The sequence below is a fragment of the Lontra canadensis genome, unplaced genomic scaffold (assembly GCF_010015895.1).
Source record: "Lontra canadensis isolate GAN:19392208 unplaced genomic scaffold, GSC_riverotter_1.0 scaffold45, whole genome shotgun sequence".
NCBI classification, from domain to species: domain Eukaryota; kingdom Metazoa; phylum Chordata; class Mammalia; order Carnivora; family Mustelidae; genus Lontra; species Lontra canadensis.
The window spans coordinates 6726442-6747927 of NW_022631039.1; the positions used below are offsets into that span (position 1 = coordinate 6726442).

Below are 21486 nucleotides of genomic sequence, written 5' to 3' on the forward strand. Positions count from 1 at the left end.
CTAGACAACTCGATTCAGCAAGCAAGGACTCTTGTCTCCTGTGTCTTGAATGGGAGATGTGGAGACATGTACGCCCCAGCCCTGCTTTCAGGGAGGTCATGTTCTAGACAAAAAGTGGCTCAGAAAGAGGGTGGCAGAGATGCAGCAGAATAAGAGAGAAGGGGCAGGGACAGTACTGAGGTCAAGGCCACTCTCTGAGCCTGGAACTCTGGTGAGTGAAGGATGCCAGCCTGGCCTGGCCCCTCATGACAGGGTCTTTCCTGCTCTTGCCCTGTGTGAGGCCCCTGGAAGGGCTGATCAGGCATGGGGGGTGGGGGAGTTCTCCCTGGAGCTGAATGTTGAAGGACAGGGACATAGGAACCGGTGCTATAGTTGGGAGAAAAGCAACTACCAAGGCCAATAGGGGATGCAGGGGTTGGGAGGGGAGGAGACGGGGGACATGGGATTGGCAAGCCGAGTGACAGGTTGTAGGCAAGTGAGTATGGCAAGGGCAGGAATGGGAGAGCACAAATGGGCTCCAGGTGCCAGGCTCTGAATCAGGCCCTGGGTCCCGGATCTACTTTGGAAAGGATCATTCATGGCATTATTTTAAAAATTATAATAATAATAATTTTTTTTTTTGAGAGAGAGAGAGAGATGAAATACAGAGAGCCAACAAGGGAGAGAGAAAGAAAGAATCCCACGCAGGCTCCATCCTTATCATCGCCTCCAGGACCCTGAGACCATGACCCCAGGCAAAATCAAGAAAGAGTTGGATGTTCACCTGACTGAGCCCCCCAGGTGCCCCTCATGGATGTCCTTCTTGTTCTCACAATACAAATGGCAGGATGTGAGACAGACCAACTTTTGGCTGCTGAGACTAGACAGAAGAGGGACTGGGAAAACATCATGGAACACATTTAGACATCTGACCAGTAACTTTTTTTTTTAAGATTTTACTTATTTATTTGACAGAGAGAGATCACAAGTAGGCAGAAAAAGAGGCAGAGAGAGAAGGGGAAGCAGGCTCCCTGCTGAGCAGAGAGCCCGATGCGGGGCTCGATCCCAGGACCCTGAGATCATGACCTGAGCTGAAGGCAGAGGCTTAACCCCCTGAGCCACCGAGGTGCCCCAGTCAGTAACTATTTAGTGAGCAGACCCACCATGTGTGAGAACTGGGAACAGAGTCCTCGCCCTCATGGAGCTCAAGGTTTAGGGTGTGAGGGTAGAAAAAAACCACAAGCAGGTGAGTAATAGGATGGTGGTTGACAAGATAAACACGAGGGAGGTTCTCTGCAGAAGACAGACAAACGGCCGCTAAACACACAAAGAGGCGTTTGACATCACTAGTCATCAGGGAAATACAAATAGAAACCAAAAAGAGACACCAGCTTCACACCTATTATTAACAATTTTAAAGAGTGGGGGACGCTTGGGTGGCTCAGTCGGTGGAGCATCAGGTCGTGATCTCAGGGCTGTGGGATCGGCCCCACATCAGGCTCCACGATCAGCACGGAGTCTGCCAGAGATTCTTTCTCTCCCTCTCCCTCGGCCCCTCCCCCTGGCTCATGCTCAATCAATCAGTCAATCAGTCAAATCTTAACCAAAAAAACTGGATGACATGATGCTAAACAAAATAAGCCAGTCACAAAAGGGCAAATACTATAGGATCCCATGCACACGAGGTCCCCAGAGTGGTCACGTTCATAGAGAGCAACAGTAAAGAGAAAGGTGCCAGGGCGCTGAGCGGGGAGGAGATGGGGAGTTCATATTTCAAGTGTAGAGCTCCAGTCTGGGTTTGAGTGATGCCTACAGAACCGTGTGAATGGACTTAGTGCCACTGAATTATACGCTTGAAATGGTTTAAATGGTAAATTTTATGTATGTCTATTTTACCACGATATTTTTTTTTTTAAGGAGGGTAAGAGGGAACAATAGCGCTGGGCAGGGGGAGGCTGGTCTATACGGAGATTCGAGTAGAGATGTATGTTCCAGGGGAGAGGGAATGGGGAGGAGTGGACACCAGACAGGGGTCCAGCACCTGAACCAGGCAGACAGCATGGAGGTGAAGAAGGGGGACAGTTCCAGGAGGCAGAAGGTCTGCAGGGAGAAGAAAAACCAGAGGGCTTAAGGCCTCACAAGGCTCTAACTTAGAGGCTGGGCGTGGGGCAGGGAGATGCATGGGGCAGGGACCCGGTATCAAGTAGGAAATGAAAAGAGCTTGATAAAGGGATTTTGCACAGAGCTGTAGATCAGGATCTGAGAACAAGCCAAGAACAACAGAGAAGCACCCAGATTCATAGCAGTAGGAGTCACCAACACTGCCTGAAGGGCCACAGAGAGGAAACAATGCCAGCCAGAGTCAGGTCAGGAGCCCCAGAGGAGGGGCCGACGGACCAGAGCCAGAGAGGAACTCATCAGGGGAATAAAACCCTCGCTTCTCTTTCCTCCTGCTTTTCATTCTTCTGGTGATGCTTCCCCATGAATGAACCTAACCAGTAGCCAAGGGTAAGGGAACGTGGGTAACTGGTCTGCAGAGGTCAGCCTCGTAAGGCCCAGAGGAGGGCAGAGAAGGGAGGAGAATGGACCCAGAGGGGCAAATAGAGAAAAACCAGCACAGATGTTGATGCCATTTGTTGCAATGACTAACACAAGGGAAGGAGCCCTCTTTGGAAAATTAGCTGTCCAGTAGCGAGCCCAAGGTAGAGACCTATTCCTCTGAGGCAGGCAGGGCAAGGAGGTACAAGGGGTAAAGGGGGGTACTGGGGCTGAGGGGCTACCCAGGCACCCGGGGTTCCCCCATCCCAGGTCTAGTAGAAAGAGGGTCCAAGGCAGCTGGGAAGGCTAGCCTGTGCCAGCTGCAGGACCCCCTCCCCTTCTGCCCTGAACTACCTCCCACAGTGAAGTTGGGGGAGGGGTGTGTGCAGGGGTTGCAGAGAAAGACGAGGGGAGGACAGAGGGGGTGTGCCTGGCTAGGGCAAGGTGTGCCCAGGCACCAGTCCCAAACTCTTGAGGCCAGGGCTGGCCAGGAAACAAATCAGTGTGGTGCAGTTTCCTAAAACCAACATGACTCTATTTAAGGAATGGGCTTCCCTCTGAGAATGTCCCCTCTCTGCCCCTTCCCTGTCCTCCCCCACAGCCCCTCCACACACTCAGCCATGGCTCCCCAGGCAAGGCAAGTCCCCCTCCAGGGCCCTCTCCCAGCCCTTGATTTGCCTATTCCCCGCTCTGCTTTGGGAGGTCTGGCCAGGCAAAAGGGGCAGGAGGAGCGAGCACACTGGTGCTAAGCCAGCCCCAGGCCCCAGCAGATGAAATATTCATGCAGCCAGAAGGCAGGAGACCAGCAGAGGACTCGCCCCTGGGGCTACGAGGCTTTGGTAATGGAGGCAGCAGCTGTAGCCCACCCCTTTCCCCCACCCCGAGCTTTGTTCTGCAGACTGGAAAGGGCCAGCAGCGCCAGGATCCCAACCACTCAAACCCGAACACACTCCAAAAACACATGTGGGTGAAGAAACGTGGGGGAGAGCAGGGAGGGGAGGAGGGCACACACAGACACTCATATATACAGACGGGCACACAGGCACATAAAGCCGCACACACCACAAACACCCTCCATGCAGGGATGACTCTCGGTGTCCTATAAATGCCTACTTAAAACCTGCTCCCCAAGACCGTCATTCACTTCACCCTAGTCTGGATGCTGCTCAGGCCTGCTCTGGCACTTGCAGCCCTGTTGCTTGGGACAGGAAGCTTCTAAGGGGACACCACTAGTGGCCCCACCCGCAACCCCACAAAGACCTCACGTTCCTGGCTTCCACTAGAGAAAGGTCTCTGGGCTTCCAAAACCTCTTCAGGAGCCTGCCCTACCCCTGAATTCCCCCGCACTCGGCCCGCTCGCTGTTCGGCCAAGGAAAGGAAGGTGGAAGCTGCAGGACCGACAGGCCACCCAAAGTCACGAAAAGCGGAACCAAAGGGTGACTTGAACTCACGACTCCAGACGCCCAACCAAGCACCACCGAAGGTCCAGAGGTTCCATTCCCAAATTCCTCTCCCAGTTAGGATGGCCCTCCCCTGCCCCTCTCAGCCTTGGTTAGCAGCTACCGGGATGCAGGATGCATGATAACAGGGGGTTCCTGGGGGGTCCCCCATTGGATTCCAGGGCCCTATTAGACACCAGCGGCGCAGTCAGTGTCCTGGCGAGAACTCAGACTAGCGAGTTCTGCTTCCAGTTCCAAATTAATAACCTCCCTGGCCCGGGGCGCCCCCGGGAGCTGGTGTGCTCCCACCCGCGGGAAGTGGAACTGATGTCTCTGCGGTGGCGAGTCCTTGCCCGACGCCCCGTTCCTTGCTTCCCCTGCGGGGGGCCCTCCGGGCCTGCGGGGGGCGCTGTGGGGGCCGGGCCTCTCTGGCCGGCGGACGGGCAGGGAGGCCACCTCCATGGTGGTGCGCTGTCCAGCATTTCAGCAATCGGCGGCGGCGGCGGCGGCGGAGTCCGCTGGGAGACGGAGGGCGCGGGGCCGCGGGGGCCGCGGAGCTGCGCTGCCGAGCCGAGCGGAGGAAGAAGCCGGGACTAGCGGGGCCGGAGGGCCTGGTTTCAGCACCCGGCGGAGCGCGGCGGTCAGCGGGGAGGTGAGAGCCCCTAGTGGGGCGGGGGCATTTCCCAGAGGGGCTGGGGCTGGGTTGAACCTCGGGCCTCCACCGCTGGACAGGGGCTCAAGAGTCCGCAGGCCCCAGAGCAGAGGGGAGGGGTTGGGGGACTGCAAGAGTGTTTGATCCGGGGTGCGAGGCACTGGGAAACAGAGATAAGGAACATTGTTCATTTCACTGAGCGGAATGGAGAAAGTGGGAACACTGCGGGGTCATGGGCTGGACTCCCCTGGGCATAAATGACCATGGCCTGTCCCACGAGGATGCTAGGGAGGCCCCCAACTGCAGTCCAATTGCCCTCCCCCCAACTGAAGAGAAGGATCTGCTCTCTAGGGGAGGGAGAGATCAATGCAGGGACCCCATGGAGATGCTGGTCCCTGGGAGGGGTGGAGGGAGCAAGTCCCCACCTGAATGCTGGGCTTTTGTCCAGCAGAGGGTGGCAGCACAGGGGACAGGCTGGCCCCTTTCCCAGCTGCCCAAATGCCCCTAGGGAGGCAGGCCTGGCAACGAGAACTGGGTCTCACACAGGATGGCATTTACTCTCACACTGGAAAGAGGATGGAGGGCACAGAAGAGAAAATAACCACAAGGAGTTTCAGGGGGTGCTCTGTGGCCTCCCCAAACGCCCAGAGAGAGTTTCTGAAGCTCAGAGTGGGCCCAAGCTCAGAGCAAATTCCTGGTCAAAAGGAGAGATGAGAGAAGAGACGCAGCCTCTGCCTTGCAGCCTCCTCCCCCTCCCTCCCAGGGCTCCTGCCAGGGCAGTGTCGAAGCCTCCTGCAGTTCCTGCTCCTGGCAACATGTCCATCGTGGGCATGGGTTTGGTGGGAAGCAAGAGAAGGGCACCCAGGTCTAGCCTGCTACTCCAATGCCTGTTCTCTAGCCCAGCCACGACTTCTCACTCCCCTAAGACCTCACTCACTCACCCACTTCTGGCATCAGAGGGCCTGGGCTGGCCTTTGGTCCTGTGTCAAGAGAAAAGGCAGGAACTTAGACGGAGAGCAGGGCAGGGACTGGAGAATTTCTTTGTGCATCTTAAGGTCGTGGCCCCGGCAGGTACAAAATTCTACCCCAGCCAGAAATAGGACCAAGCTGGCTAGGAACTTGCTCCCACACATTACCAGCTTTGGGGTTTCTTAACTTTATGCCCCATCCCACTCTCCTGTGAGGGGTGGAGGAGGAATTCTTGAAGGGTGAATAAAGATTTGATTGGATTTTAAGAGGTGGGGGTAAGTAGGTAGGGTGTCACGGACTCTGAAGTCTGAGAGATGGGTTCAGATCTCAGCTGCATGACTTCAGGTAAGCTACTTCTCCTTCCTGAACCTGTTTCCCGATTTGTAAAACAGGTGTCATGTTAACAGCATCTACTTTGCTGTTCCAAGACATAATCCAGATAATAGAAGGGAGATGACTTTGGGGCTGGAAAATGCTGGGCAAATGTTAGTCGATGAAAGGCAAGTAAGAATTTCTTCAGGAGGAGCTGGGTAAAGGTGGGAAAGTTTTTAGCACTGTTTGAAGCACGTCTGTGTCTTCCCAGAGGAGGTGGACTTTGGCCCAGGGCCTAGTACCAGGCTCCGTGCTAGGCACAGGGCTACAGATGACTCAGTCAGTCCTCACAAAAGCTTCCCAAGGAAGGCACTGTTGTCCCTATTTCGCAGCTGAGAAATGAGACTGGAGTATCTTCCCCAAGGTCACAAAGCCACCCAAGCCGTCTTCTCTGGGGCAGAAGTGCAGCTGATGACCTGTCCCAACCCCTTGATAGCAAGGCCCAGTTAAATGCTAGTTTCTTGATTCGGGATGCCGGCTTTCCAGGTGAGGAGCCTGAGACTATGAGTGAGGGTGTGCAGCGCAGTGGGGAGCTGACTCCCCCCAAGGTCACTGGGATATTTGGAGGTGGAACGTGCTTTGAACTGGCCAGCTGGGTGCCCCCAGCACAACCCACCCCTGCCGCTGTCACGCCTGCCAGAGCGGGACTCTGGGTCTGGCAGGCCCATCTGCTCACTGCCATGCCCACTTTTCACCTCCTCTGCCTGCCAGCCTCTTGTTGACCTCAGCAAGCCAGAGACTGGCTGTTCCTTTCTGAGCGGATAGCCCCCACCCCGAGACAGGGCCATGGTCACAAGCCACTGCCAGCACTGCTGGGGTCAGCCTCCCCTACTGACTTTACTCTTCCTCTGCCCACTTCTTACTGTCCCCAAGGCTCCTCCTGTCCCAGCAGCCATCGGGGGCTCTGTTGAGGAGATGAGGGATCCCACCCTCTCTTCCTTAACTCCCTCACCCCCTCCGAGCCCCAGCCATGCACCTGTCACTTCACATACATGACCTCATTTCACCCTCCCAAAACCTGGTATCAAAGGTGTTTTTGCTCCCTTTCACAGAGGAGCAAAACAGGGCCTGGAAGCGATGTGACTTTCCCAAGGTCACAGAGCAAGGTCTTGGTGCAGCCCACACCCACTGCCACAGGGGCCCAGTGTGGCTTCCACAACATCACTCTGTCCTCAATTCCCTAGGCTCTCCTGGGTGACGGTCAGCCGGGGCACAGTGGGCCAGCGGAAGGTGGGAGGAGGCGGGAGGGAGAGGTAGCTGAAGGGCTCTGGGACAGGAGTCCGAGGACCTTCTTTCTGCGCCCATCTCCGCCCCTGGTTCCCTGTGTGACCTTGAGCAGGTCCCTTCCTGTCTCTGGGCCTCAGTGTCCTCGGCCATAAAATGATGGGGTTTGACTGGATGACCCCTGAAAGCCCTGCCAGCAGCACGATTTTAAGATCTCTCTGCTCTGTAAATCTGGATATCGGGAAGCCTGTGGTGCTATGGGCAGAGGTAGAAGTCACCTCCAGGTGTTTCAGAGTTTGAGTTACTAGTTGAAGCTGAGATTTAAAATTCACCTGTCCCTCTCATCTGCAATCTTGGGGTCTTAGCTAAAGGGGGAGAATATGACTTGGAGAGGCCCAGTGGCTTACGTGGAGACCCCAGGTTCTTTCTTTGAGCCAGGATTTAACCGTCCTGGCCCAGGATCGGAGGTGACTTACAGGGACACTTTGAAGATGCCCTCCCCGAGTTGTTCACCAAACTCCAGGAGGCTCCCAGGACACAAGTGCACAGGCCCCAAACCCAGGGAAGCGGCAGGGGTGAGGTAGTTGAGGCTTACTTGTGGCGTCTGGGTGAGAGGGAAGGGTTTTGCAGCTGTTGCTCTGAAAAGTCGGTGCAGGGCCCCGGAGAGGGCGTGAGCTGGTCTGGGGAGGACAGTCTGAGCGCGGAGAGGAGGTCAGACAAGAACATTCCTTCTCAATTCTAACACCCACCGGTGTTAGGTGTGGAAAGGTGGGGGGCTCACGGAGGTGGCAGGATCAGAGAGGGCACTCATTGAGGGTGTTCAGAGAGGAAGGGGGGGTGGGCTGCTCTGTGAGGGGGGAGAGGGGTCAGTGAGGGATGAGCAGAGGGATTATGAGGGGGAGGGGCTCATCACCAACCGTTGCAGACCCCAGGCTGCCCCAGCCTAGTTCTCACTGTGGCTCAGGGCCTGCCGATGACTCTGGGTTCTGCTCCTTCACCTTCTTCTGGGCACAGGAGGGGGACAGCTCCATTCCCAGAGGCCAAGCCCTGTTGACTCCATGCCATCCAGAACGGGGGACAGGAGGGAGCCCTTAGGGGGTCGGGGCAGGCGAGCAGGTCCAGGCTGCCCAAGCTGATTCTCTTGGCCTGGGGGTGGCGGGGGAAGGCCACAGTGGTCATCTGTGCCTTAGCGCAGAGCAGCCCCCAGCCCCAGGGTCACCCCTACCCCCAGCCAAACTCTACCAGCCCATCCACCTGCGGCGCTGCCTCCCAGGCATCCGGCCTGGCCTCAGCCTCCTGCCAGCCCCTCCCTGGCCTCCTGCCCATTGCAGAGGCTGCTCTTCCTGAAGAAGCTGGCAAGTGGGGCCACAGTTCCCTTAGCATCCTGCTAGGGTCTTTGAGGCCTACGAGGGGGTCTGGGCCCAGTGAACCGGACCCTGGGGAGCAGGCAGCTTCCTGACCCAGGGAGCTCTTGGCCTACCTATTTTATTTCTAGCTTCGAGTAGGGCCTGTGGCTCTGAGACCCCTCCCGTACTGAGCTCCATCCCCACCACCACCCCCCAAAACTGCCCGGGTTGGAGACCGGTAAAAAGCAAGTTTCACTGAATTCTTGTGATTCGAAGAATGGCACATCTTCCTTGTACAAGACTTGAGAAAAGAGAGAAGCCAAGGAGAAAATAAAGCTCATCTGTAGTCCCACTGCCCAGAGAGAGCCACTGTGAACACCGGGGATGGTGCCTGCAGGATTTTGTCCGTGTGTTCATAGTGACATGGAGTTAAATGACTGGGAACACACTGTTGGGGGAAGCCGGCATTCTATTTTTCACTCTATCATGAGAATTCTCTGATGTCTTTAAAGATTTTTCAAAAAGCTTGCTTTCAATGGCTATTTGAAGGCTGGAGCTGCTTCCCAAGGGAGCCGGTGAGAGCTGGGAGGAGAACCTTGCCGCCTACCCCAGCCCTTCCTTCTTGGGTGGGGCACACCTTTCAGGTCTTCTGGCGGCGGGGAGGGAGGGTTTCCTTTGGAGAGATGGCTTTGGGCCCTGTGACAGTCAACCAGGGATGGAGGAGGGGAGGACCAGAGCTGCTTGGGGAGAAGGAGCATGTGAGGGTCATACATCCCCTTGGATCCAACAAGACCTCAGAAGAAAGCTCAGAATGGGGAATCAGGCGATTACCAGTCTCCTGGGCTCTGATCTCCTTTGGGCCCCAACCTCTACACTCAGGTCTGTTTCCTCCCCTGTACAATGGGCATAAGGATACCTGCCTCCAGATGTGCTAGGATAAGTGACTTGGGCCAGGATTAAATCCAGGGCACTACCCCCAGACATGGCAGTCATCTGAGTGTGAGACCACATGGTCAAGATCTACTGGCTGCCTCCTATTTTCTGGTCCCAGTCTGAGCGCTGAGGACCCAGGTGAACCGGACACCAACCATGACCTTGAGGAGCACCCAAACTAGTGGGAAAGGCAGGCACGAAGGAACAGAGCTGATGTTCTGGTCGGGCTGAGATTACCACGGTGGGCAGCCAGAGGAGGCTTCTGGGAGGGGAGCATTGAAGTTGGGCTTTCGAGAACAACAGGGAAGGTGCCAGACAGAGAAGGCAGGGGCATGACACTCCAGAGAACAGCGTGGGCACAAAGGAATGAAAAGTCCTGGTGAGCTAAGAGGATAAGGAATGATCTAATGTGGCCATGGCACGCAGGGCACACCTGGGAGTAGAAGGTGGAGGGCAGCTCAGGGGGCAGGGATAGGCCCGGCCAGGTCAGGAAGGATCTTAAGAATCACTGAAGAGCTGGGGATTTATTTGGAAAGCAATGGAAGTCATAAAAGGCTTTGGAGCATTGTCACGAAATAGATCTGCACTCTAGGAAGCCCACTCTGGTTGCATTCGGGAGGGGGCTGGGGTGGGGATGGAAAGAAAGAGACCAAAGACAAACAGGCCGGGGGTTGGGAGGAGGTGACAGCAAAGGAGACATGCACTGGAGACACACGCTGGGAGAGCTGACAAGGGTGTACGTGCAGGTAGAAGAGCCCCTGTGGGCCAGGGGCAGGGCAGGATGGGGGGGCCCAGCCTTGGCTACTGGTCCAGCCCTCAGAACCAGAGAACCCCAGGCTGGGGGAGGAGGCTTCAGGACTGGCAGAGGAGCCAAGCCACCCCTTCTTCCAAGAGGGCACCAGAGGGGACTTCTGGGATGGGAAGGAAGCTGGAACACTCAGCTGGTCCTGCCTCCAGGCAGCCCTGTCCCCTCTCCCTGTCTGGCCCAGTCTGACACGTCCTTATTGATCCCTGTGACCCATCAGTGTCCCCAGAATTCCTCTCTTCCCTGCCTCCAAATGCTCTCTCCCTCTGTCCCCTGCTCCTCATGTATCAGAAAGCGGAGACGATCATTCATTCATTCATTCATTCATACATCAGACTTTGGCTCAGCAGCTCCTCTGAACTCAACAGCTGAATTACCATAGGCATCCCCAAATTCTGTGCTAGGCACTGGAGAAAGGGAAGAGAAGCCGTCCGTCCAGTGGGGAGCGAGGCCCATAAACTGGTGAATGTTTTGAGACAGAATATGGGTTAATGAGGGAGCGTTCCAAGGACAGCTGGGGCACTGGCAGTGGGGGAGTTTGCTTGCCCAGCTGACTCTGGAGCTGGCTTCGCAGATGGACTTGATAGGAGTACAGGTTTGCCAGGGGGAGGGAAAGGGGAAGGTATTTCCGGCAGAGGGAACAGCATGAGCAGAGGTGCGGAGGGAAAACAGCAAGCTCTTGGGGGATAGTGTGGCTGGAGAGTCGGGGTCTGGGCCCAGGGGCTGAGGACCAGGCTGAAGAGGGAGGCCTCATGGAGGGTCTTAGTGCCAGCCCAGGGGGTGGGGGGTGGGGTCCGGCCTTTCTCCTGTGGGCAGTGGAGAAACCCAGGGATGTTTCCAGCCGGTGAGCAAATGGCCGGAGCTGTTTCAGGAAGGTCACCCCCGAAGGCAAGCATGATGTGGACAGATGGAGAGAACTGGGGGCCTGCGACATGTGTCACGTGGCCAAGGGCCTCTCCTACTGCAGCTCAGCTCCTCCCGACCTGGGGCACCCAGATCCACGGCAGCCATGGGTCTCTAGGTGCAGGGTAGCTACGTCGGGGTTTCCAGAACAGCCTACAAAAAGCAGATTCCTGGGGTCACCCATAACAATGGATTCGGTATGGGGCCTGGGGATCTGCATTTTTTAAAGCTCCCAGGCAAGTGTACATGCCAGAATTGGGAACCAGCGCCTCCTCACTCTGCCCGTGCTGTTGTCTTTGTCCGGATGCCCTTCTTCTCCCTTCCTCTGCCTCTTTGAATTTCAGCCTCTGCTCATGTGTTTTCTGAACAATACCTTGTTCCAAGCTCTCCTCCCGCCCTGTGCCCCCAAGGGTCCCATGCTACTTCCTTCTCGGCCCCTCTTGTACTCTGTCCTGGCTGGTCATCTACCCTTCTGGCTCCCTCTATAATCACCGTAAACACCCCATTTCCCATGTGCTGGGTCCTGCTCTAAGGGCTTCCCATGGACAAACTCATTAGCCCTCACAACATCCTAGGAGGTACTCAGGCTACACAGCAGGGGGATACTGAGGCACAGAGCCGTCCCTAGCATCACCCAGCTAAGACATGGTAGTAAAAAAGAGGCCTCACTGTTTGATGATACCACAGACTGGGAGCTCCTAGAGGGCAGAAACCCTGTGTTAGTCACTGTTATGGGTCCCCAGTGCAAACACAGGGTCTGGCCTCTGGGAGGGGTTCAGGGCAGTCATCTGTAGGATGGGCTTAAGGGCAATGATTCCCCTCCAGGGCTGCTTGGCCAGCTTGGGGAAGTCCATGGCCCTGACAGGGGTTGAGGCATTGAGGGGGTACAGTCTGGAGTGGGGGTAGTAGCAGCAGAGATAGGGATGCCTGTCTGGGATTTTAGGGCAGAATGGGTTTCTAGACAATAGCTCTCCTCTGCTATTGTGCTGAGGTGTGGCCTCTCCAGCATAAATCAGACCCTCTCAATCCTGGCCAGGGACCAGGGGCGGGCTTGTTGGCAGCGGAGGAGGGGGGAAGGTGTCAGACGAGGCCCCGATGAAGATTCTGGGGCTGATGACAGAGCAAGGTGGAGACTCAAAGAGAGCAGCCCCCGCCCAGTCACCCAGTCTGACCTTAAGGGACTCACCCCTTCCAGAGCAAGGAGAGCCCCCCACCATCCCTGCCTCCCACCCACAATCCCTCAGGAGCCATAGGTTATTGTCAATGATGTTGTTAATTAACTGCTTAATTAACTATTTAGGCTAATCAGATTAATTGACATTAATTGGCTACCATTTGTCAAGGACCCTGGAAAGCTGTGCCTCTCAGAGTTGAAGTGTGTGATGGGGGCTGAGCAGGGGAGTCAGGGAGGAGCTGTCACTGTACAGCAGAGCTGGGGGAGCAGGTGGCAGGCAGTGGCAGGACCAAGGGCACCCGGACGGCTGCACAGGGACCGTGCATCTCCCAGTGGCTCTCGGGGGCTGGGCCATTGAACTCCCGAATTCTGGCTCTTCATACTTTGGGAAACACATCCCTCTTCCTGTCTCTTAGTTGCATTAAGAAAAGGTCTAATGAGAGACCAGAGAGAAAAGGAGAAACTTTCCATCCCTGAGGGCTGTAAAGACCTCAGAACGGGGAGAGACCTTAAAATCCTAAATAAGCCATTATATAAGTAGGTCAGCACATCACTGCTGGATGGCATGCATATATTTGGTTAAAGAAAAAAAAAGGTAAAGATGAGCAGTATAGGGTAGATAAAATATGCAAAATATTAAAATGTGATCAAGTGAACAGATTTGCATTTGGTCAATTACAGCCCCCAAAACCCACAGTACATTCTTATGCCTGTTTTAAAACACAACTTACAGTTTTAAATTATAGCACTTGAAACAAAAAAGAAAAAAAAAACTACTATGAAATGCATCCTACGTTTTGGAAAAAGAAAAAAAAAAGCGCCAACCCACTCAAAACTGGGAGCGTGAATTCAGAGCCACTCTCTTAAGCTTAAATGGCTCCTTACATCTAGGAGCCCGATGCTGGGCTGGAAGTTGGTAGCCTTGACTTTTTCTGCAGACCCCCGTGGGGTCTCTTCTCCTCTCCAGAATCTCAGGGCCTGTCTTCCTGACGGAGTGTTTATGGGCAGCACAGGAGGTGTGAATTTCAAGTACTCTGGAGATGAATACAAATGTGAAGGGAGAAAAGGGGTCCGTTTCTGGGGGAGGGTCAAGCTGCCAGGATAGGAAGGGTGTTCCCCAGGTAAGAGGAGGGCCTTGGTGACAGAGATCTCTAGCTCGGTAAGGGAAGACCTAGAGAATGAACGTGGGGTCTCTCTCTCTCTCCCCCTTTACTGCCCAATCCTGCGGCCCCTGGGGGAGGAAGGACCAGAAGAGACTGGAGGCGGTTGCCTAGCAACAGGAGGCGCATCTGGATCGATGGGAAAGGCAGAGGAGCCTCCAGCCCCCAGCCCGGCTCTGTCTTTGATCTCACCCGGCCCAGCAGAAACCTGGGGGGGGGGATGCCCAGGGCAGCCTGCTTGATTAGAGCTGAGTCAATAGAGGGAATTTTCCATAATGAGATTGTGTGGGCAGTGGAGGCAGCTGCCCTGCCTTCTCCCGTCACCCTCCCCAGTGGGTGGAAGGGGCTTGTCTATCTGTCCCGCACACATCCTTCCTGCTGAGAGCTCCCAGGGCAGCCCCTCGCCACCAACTTTGACTCTTCTAAGTCTTAGACCACCAGAGACTCAGAGCCCAGAGCTACCCTGGCCCCAGTAGTAGCAGCCAGGCCACTGACACCTTGTCCAGATGGGGAAACTGAGTCTCAACAAGGAAAAGAGATCTGATCCTACAGCTTCTGGCCCGTCTTACTCTTCCTCAGTCCAGCTCCGAGGTGTGAGCCTGAGGGATCTGATCCTTACAGGGAGAAGGTGGGGAAGGGCGTGATGGAACCTGATGTGGCTCCCCGGGCTCAGCTGCTTTCACTGCAGCTTCAGCCCCAGAGGTCAGGTAGGGAGACGCCTCGGAGAATACGGACTCCTGGCACACAGGTGTCTCTCCCTGGGATGCCTCGCCAAGGCCATCTGGCTTGGACCCTCCCCAGGACACAGAGATCACTCCCTAGCAGCCCATGCTGTCAGTGACAGCTCAGCCATAAAAAGCTTCTTTCTCAGGTTACTGCCCCGCCTGCCCGCCGCACCCCCCCCCACACCGCCCCTGAACCTCAAATCTCCATCCTAGCTCAGGCAGCCAGGGGGACACTATCTGCTCTCCAAAGGCCAGAGGGGACCCTGAAGAGAAGCAGAGTGGGCTGGGTGGGACGGGGTTCCTTTGTTCCCGCAGAGAGCCGGGAACGGGGACTAAAAGACTACTTGTTCGTTTGGGATCAGCACTGGTGTGTACAGATCTGCTTTCCAGGTTGAACTCTCTGCATTATTTTCGATGACCACTTTGCATGGTCTGCTCTATTCCACTGGTCTGTAATGCTGGTCTGCCTTGGTCTATGGGTTCTCCCCACCACCGGCCTCTGTGGATGAGTCCGGTCTGAACCCTGGCTTCAGGCTCTCCGTGGCCTGTCCTGGGCTACGCTGGTCTGGTCTCGTCCGGGCTGTACGGCCTCTGCTGTGGGCTCCTCTGTGGGGAGCTGACAGCTGAGGCCTCTTGTCCTTAGGGAGCAGCCACCCAAGATCTCTGCTCTGGGACCCCAAATCAGAGCCAACAGGAACAGGGACAGAGGCCCTGGGCTGATTGGCAAGAGCCTGGGTGCCAAGCAAGTCCTTTCTACCCAAAGACAAAGCTGAACTCCAAGGTTTACCAAGTATATGACAATAGGACCTGTGTAAAAATGCCAACGGACACACAAAGTCTGGGCACACCGAAGCGTGAACCAGGGACCTTTCCTGCTGACGTCTCTGGAAGTAGTAAAAAACAAGTAGTGAGCTCCCCATCAGCGCAAACACAGGCTGGATTTCAACAAAGGTTCACAGAGGGTTTAAGTAAAGTTCACAATGTGGTTGTGTTGTGCCAAGATCTGTGCTGGGCACGAGGGACACAAAGATGGATGTTACCCTTGGAGAGCCCTTGGAGCCACTGCCCTCGGAGAGCCTCCACTAGGCCAGGGACAAGTCACAGTAGAAAGAAGTAAAGGCAGAGAGTGGCAGCCCTAGGGTAAGGCTCTGGGAGCACAGCAGAGGTGCACCCGCCACCGGAGGTCAGGGAAAGCTTCACGGAGTAGGAGATGCTTGAGCCGTGTGTCTTGTAGGGAAACATGGAAGGGAAAGGGCATTCCAGGCAGAGGGAGCGGTTGGGACTGGTGTGTTCTAGAGTGCCATGTGTCTGAGACACAGTGGGGCTGGATAGGTTGTTCAGGACCCAGGTGTCAGCTAAGCAGCCTGGGCTTTCTCCCGTGGACATTGGGCTTGCCCTCCCTCCCTTGCTTGCCCTGGACACCCCATCCTGGCTCTAGGAGCTTGGCCAGCCCCGCGCTTTCCATGCTACAGCAGACCCAGACTGTTGGCAGAGGACAGCTCCAAGCCCCACCCGGGGCCTGGGGGCCTTCCTGGGCCTGGCCGTGGGGCTGGACCTGCAGGGGCAGGAGTGGGACCCTGCAGCCCAAGCTGTGGGGCCAGCATCCCCCGTGGGCCAGGCTGCCTTCCCCTCCTGGAACCGGCCCTTCCTCCAGTCCCCGCCAGACCCAGCCCTGGGGGGCTCAGGCCAGAGCCTGCCTCCCGGCTCCTCCGGGGGCAGCAGGAAGCTCCGCTGCTGAATAATTAAAAGGAAGGCTTTCTGCGGCTCTCCCTCCCCGCTGCAGCGTCTTCCCGAGGGTTGGGTAACAAACAGCAGCGCCAGCGCCTCCCAGGAGATTCCAAGAAGGCTGGGAGGCAGCACGCTCTGCTTAACCCTCTCATTGCCGGCCTGCCTGAATACCTTACCCCCCAGCCTCGTGCTGCAGGGTCTCTCACCAGCTGAAAGGGGTCTGTGTGGGTTGGTTTCTGTGAGCAGCCGCCGTGTTGGCCTGCTGGTCTTTGCAAGCTGGTGCTGATCTGGAATCGTACCTTTCTACCTGATCTGTTCTGATTTATACTGATCTACAGGTCTTACTGATTAACTCCCGCCTGTAATGGTCTAGACTGGTTGGCATTGTTTATGGGTAAAACTGGCAGTTAACACTTCTACCTACCCTTAATTTGAGGGCTAATCACTTCACCCCTAAGCAAGGGAGGCATTTATATTAATCCCATTTTACAGATGAGGAAACTGAGCACAGGAGTTAAGTCAGTTTAGGGCACGTCATAAGTGACTTTGAACAGCCGCTTGCAGGTCTATGCCTGGGCTGGACTGACCCTTAGGGTCAGACCTCTCTCCAAAGGGCAGGGACCCCTAAAAGCGAGGGCACTGAGCAGCAAGAGAGATCTTTCCAAAATGCAAACCTGACCATGACCTCCCCAGCTCAACAGCCCTCACTAGCTCCCCATTACCTGCAGGGTATGACCTAGCTCCTCAGTTCCCCAGCACCCTGTCCCCCGGCCCTCTGTGCTCAGCCATGCTCAAGGCACGAGCCCACGCTCTCCCATCTTTCCTCTTCAAGTCTTCCTCCCACACATCTCCGCATTCTGCCCAGGACATCCTTCCTCCCCTTCGTTGTCCCATAAACTCCTCCTTATGCTTTCACATCTTGCCTCCAGGAAGACCTCCCAGCTATGCTCCTCCCAACACACCCCAATTCAGTTGCTGTCTCTGCCACATCCCTCATCCCAGCACTCAACATCAGTGCACCTTCCCCTGGATCTCTTATCCTCTGGGGGGCCCCAGAGTGGCCACTTGGTGAACAGCTGTGAGACAAATGACTGGAACCTTGGGCTGAGGGGGCTGTTCCGTGACCCAGTGGCCCTTAGCCCCCAGCTCCACCCTCTTGGACAGGTTGCACGGGAAGGCTTCTAGTTTGTTCTACCCACTACTTGATGACTTTGCCCCTCTGCCCATGCTCATGCTTATGGCCTGGAGGTTGGGAGAAGGGACCCCCAGGGAGGGGAGGGGTACTAGGAGAACAACCTCTCCCTTCTGCTCCAGGGGACATGTCTGCGCCAGGGATGGGAGTGGGGGAGGGGCACCCTCAGATTCCTTGGACCCAGCGGGGATGGTTGCACACTCACTTTTACAAAGATCCAGACCTAGTTTCCCAACCTGAGTACCTGGTTTCCTATGAGTTTGTAAGTTCCATCACATCTCTGATGGGCCACATCAGAATCGTTTTTGTCCGGGAAACTCAGGAGGCCTGCCCCTGCCCACCCCTTGTCCACACACTGGGCTCCTGCTCTGGAAGGGCTCACCCTCTGTTCAGAGATCTCACCTTCACGATGCTGTGCATCCCACACACCCTTTCCCTCTTAGTCCCAGGTCCCTGGGCCCTGCCAGGCCTTTGCCCTCAGCCTGTGCTGTGCCCCACCTCCACTCCCTCTCCCTTCCACCGACAAGACTCATCTTTGGAAGGGCCAGTTCAAACACCATTGCCTTCTCAGAGCTTCGCAAACAAAGACAGACCCCTCTGGTCTGTTTCTTGTTCCCCCAGCACAGGGTGGGGTAAAGAGGGTCATCAGGATCTGTCTTCATAGCAAGCTTGTCATGGAAAGAAGGAACCGTCCCACCACATTATGAAGTAGGGGGTATTGTCTCCATTTTACAGATGAGAAAAATGAGCCTTAGGGAGATTTAAGGATTTCCCCTAGTCACCCAGACAGAAGTGGTAGACTTGGAATTCAAGCCCAAGTCTTCTGGTTCCGAGTCCAGTGCTCCTTGTCTACTCCCCATCCTCGTCTTGGGCCAGTGGGAGACAGAAGGACCTTAGTGGCAGGATAGTGGTTAAATTGAGTGACCATGGATCCAGGGCTTGCTGGAAGCCATGGAAATCTGTACCTTGAGGGGGTGGTGGCCCGGAGTCCCGGGACTATATCTGGGGAGGTGGGCCTCTCGCTGGCAGGGACAGGTGAAGGAGCCCCCAACGGAAGGGTGCTGTTCTCTAGGGAGCAGAGGGGACCCTGGGGTGCCTGCCTTGGGGGTGCCCCAGTGCTGGAGGCTGAGGTGGGGAGTGGGGGGAAGTGGCCTGCAGGGAGGGAAGGGAAAGTGGCTGAGGTCAGTCCAGCAAACTCCTCGGAATGGTGCCCACTGCCCTGCCCCGGCCAGCCTCTGCCCTCTCCTCCCTCCCCAGTCGACTACCTGGTCCACTCTTAGGTTTCAGTCTTCCCAATATGATGACAACTCCCAAGTGAGGCCCAGGTCATAGCCTCCTCCCCAGTGCCAGACCTGATATAAGGCTCCTTCGGCATCTTCACAAAACCCCGTGTCCAGAAGAGGACAGTCGCCCCAACAAGCAACGATAGTGATGACGAGTACTACCTATGAGATGCTCATTGCATGCCAGGCACCCCGATAGCATTTCCCAGGGGTTAGTCCTTTACAACAAACCCAGAGGGAGGATGCTATTATTAGTCCCATCTTACAGGCAAGGAAACTGAGGCAGAGTTTTAGTCATGGACCAAGGTCACTCAGCTCATGAGTTCCTTCCGAAGCCTCCCTGTCTCCCCATCAAACCGGGGCCCCCCGGGGACCTGTCCCACTCTCCCCCGTCGGACGCATATGTGGTCCACTGCCTTCTCTCCCAGACCTGGCCGGGCCCTGAGCATCCTCCCCTTCTGAGCCCTGGGCTGAGTGATGAGCTCCTTAGCTGCACCCGAGCCTGTCAGCAGACTGGACCCTGCCATCCGGATGGGCTGTCTCACCTTCCATTAATCTCTCTCACCAGAGCTGGACTTGAAGGTACCCGCATTCAGACTGCGTTCCATCCTGTTCTCAAGCAGAGCAGCTCAAGGGAGCCCAGCTGGGGTCTGGGGGATGGAGGCCAGCCCAGGGACTCAGCCACAAGCCTTGGAAGTCAGGGCTCTGGCCCTTGAACCACTTCCTGGCCAGCAGGAGAGGAGATGCTCCCCGTCAGCCCGTCAGCCAGATTCTTAACGTGCACATGCGTGTGGCTGGCCCTACATCTGGGCTTGCCCTTGGGACCTGAGCCCATGCTGAGGACAGCCTCAGGGCTGAGCTCTGGGGGTGGCTGGTGCGGCTCTGGCCACTGACCACATCAGCAGGAAGGGACTGGGCTGGAGGTCTGGTAGTGTACACAGGCGTTAGTATTAACCTAGATTTCCAGAGGGGGAAAGCATCTGCAGGATCTTTGAGTCTACAGTCTTCATTGACCTGTGGGGGGTCGGGGGGGAAGAGCCCAGAGAGGGGGAGTGACTTTCTCAGGGTCTCACAGCCAATCCGCAGAAAAGACTCCCCCATTTCCTACTGTATCCCCAAAGAGACTCAATGTATTTGTCCCCAAGGACCTTATGGTATTAGGGTCAGGTGAGAGTTGGGGCTCTGGTTCCACACCTGCCTGCTTAACCCCCACAAGCTCCTCGCTCTCAGTGCACCCCCAATTTGCCCTCCATGTTCCCAGGAAACGGCTGCACCACCCATCTGGTCTCCCAAACTGGTCCATGAGCTCCCAGATGGCCAGGATAGGGTCATGTTCATCTCCAAATGCCCAGCCTTTCATAGGATCTGGCCTGAGTAGATGCTGGGTGGGTGTTTGTCAAGCAGATAAGATGTCTACTTCCTGTTCCAACATTCCTGTGATGGGGAGCTCACTTATATTAGGATGAACTGAACTGCTTATTTTTTTTCTTAAAGATTTGAGTGCTAAGGGGAAAAAAAAAAAAAATCCTGGCTTGGGCTTAGTTGAAGTCCGCTCTAGCTGACTTCCCCACAGGAGTCCTGGCTTTCTTCTGGAACAGCCCAGATTGCCCAAGTCCTTCCTCTTCTCAGTGTGACTGGGGACAGGCAGAATCAAGGGCACTTGGGAACGTGTTACAAATGCAAATTCTCAGACACCACCCCAGATCTACTGAATCAGAAACTCCGAAGCTGTGTTTTAACAAACCCTCTGGGTGCCTCTGATGCAGATTAAAATCTGAAGAACTGCTGCTCCAGACACCAGCGCCCCACAGCTGGTCCAGAGAGAGTCTGTATCAGAATCACTCGGGAGACATGAACGATCCCCAAGAGACTCGGGTTCAGTAGGTCTGGGGTGGGTCCCAGGCAGGACTGACCTAGAAACTATAAGATACCCGGTTTAATTTGAGTTTCAAATAAACAATGATATTTTTTTTGTATAAGTATGCCCCAAATATGAAATTCATGAAATTCAAATTTAATTTAACTTGCATCTTAGTATTTTTCTTAAAGACTTTTATGTATTTATTTATTTATTTGAGAGAGAGAGAGAGAGAGCGCACAAGCAGAGTGGAGAGGCAGAGAGAAAAGGAGAAGCAGGCTCCCCGCTGAGCAGAGACTCATATGGGGTTCGATCCCAAGACCCTGGGATCATGACTTGAGCCAAAGGCAGACGCTTAACCAACTGAGCCACCCAGGCTCCCTTCCCTAGTATTTTTTATTTGCCAAATCTGGCAACCCCACCTAATTCTTTTTCTTTTTCTTAGAGAGAGTGTGGACTAACGTGTAAGGGGGAGGGGGAGAGGGAGAGAGAGAAACTTCAGAAGGCTCCAAGCTCAGCACAGAGCCTATTGTGGGGCTTGATCTCAGGACCCTGAGATCACGACCTGAGCCAAAATCAAGAGTTGGACACTTGACAGACTGAATCACCCAGGCTTCCCAACCCTATCTGATCTTAACAAGCTTCCCCACAGTTCAGCCAGGTTTGGCCTAAATCCTCTATAATCCTTCAAGTATTTGAAGATAGGGATTCTGACCACCTGTATATTTCTTATCACCTCCCCATTCTAGACATCATGTCTTTGTTGATGCAGCCTAAGACAACAAGCACTTTTGGCAGCCACAGGATAGTCTTGACTCAGATCGGGTCTGTGACCATTGAAGACTCCTACATCCTTCCTAAATATACTGTGTCTAAATCATGTCTATCATATTCCAATTTTAGAAAGTTCGCTTGGGATCTGGCTTCAGAGTGAGGGAATTTTCTCTGTCCTGTTCCACCTTCTTTAATGTCTTCCATCTGTCCAGTCTAGTGAGTCCTTTTAGAAAATGACTCTAGGGGCACCTGGGTGGCTCAATGGCTCAGGTTAAAGCCTCTGCCTTCGGCTCAGGTCATGATCCCAGGGACCTGGGATCGAGCCCCGAATCGGGCTTTCTGCTTGGCAGGGAGCCTGCTTCCCCCTCTCTCTCTGCCTGCCTCCCTGCCTACTTGTGATCTCTGTCAAATAAATAAATATTGAAAAAAAAA

The 21486-nt window shown here is 55.2% G+C and overlaps 1 protein-coding gene across 1 annotated transcript in view; it reads left to right on the forward strand.

Moving 5' to 3' along the window:
* Nucleotides 1-4499: 4499 nt before the first annotated feature.
* Nucleotides 4500-21486, forward strand: part of SRRM3 (serine/arginine repetitive matrix 3) — a 53891-nt gene continuing 36904 nt past the window's right edge. Inside the window, exon 1 of the mRNA XM_032872465.1 lies at nt 4500-4608. The gene's annotated coding sequence lies outside the window, so the exon portion shown is untranslated. The remainder of the gene's footprint in view (nt 4609-21486) is intronic.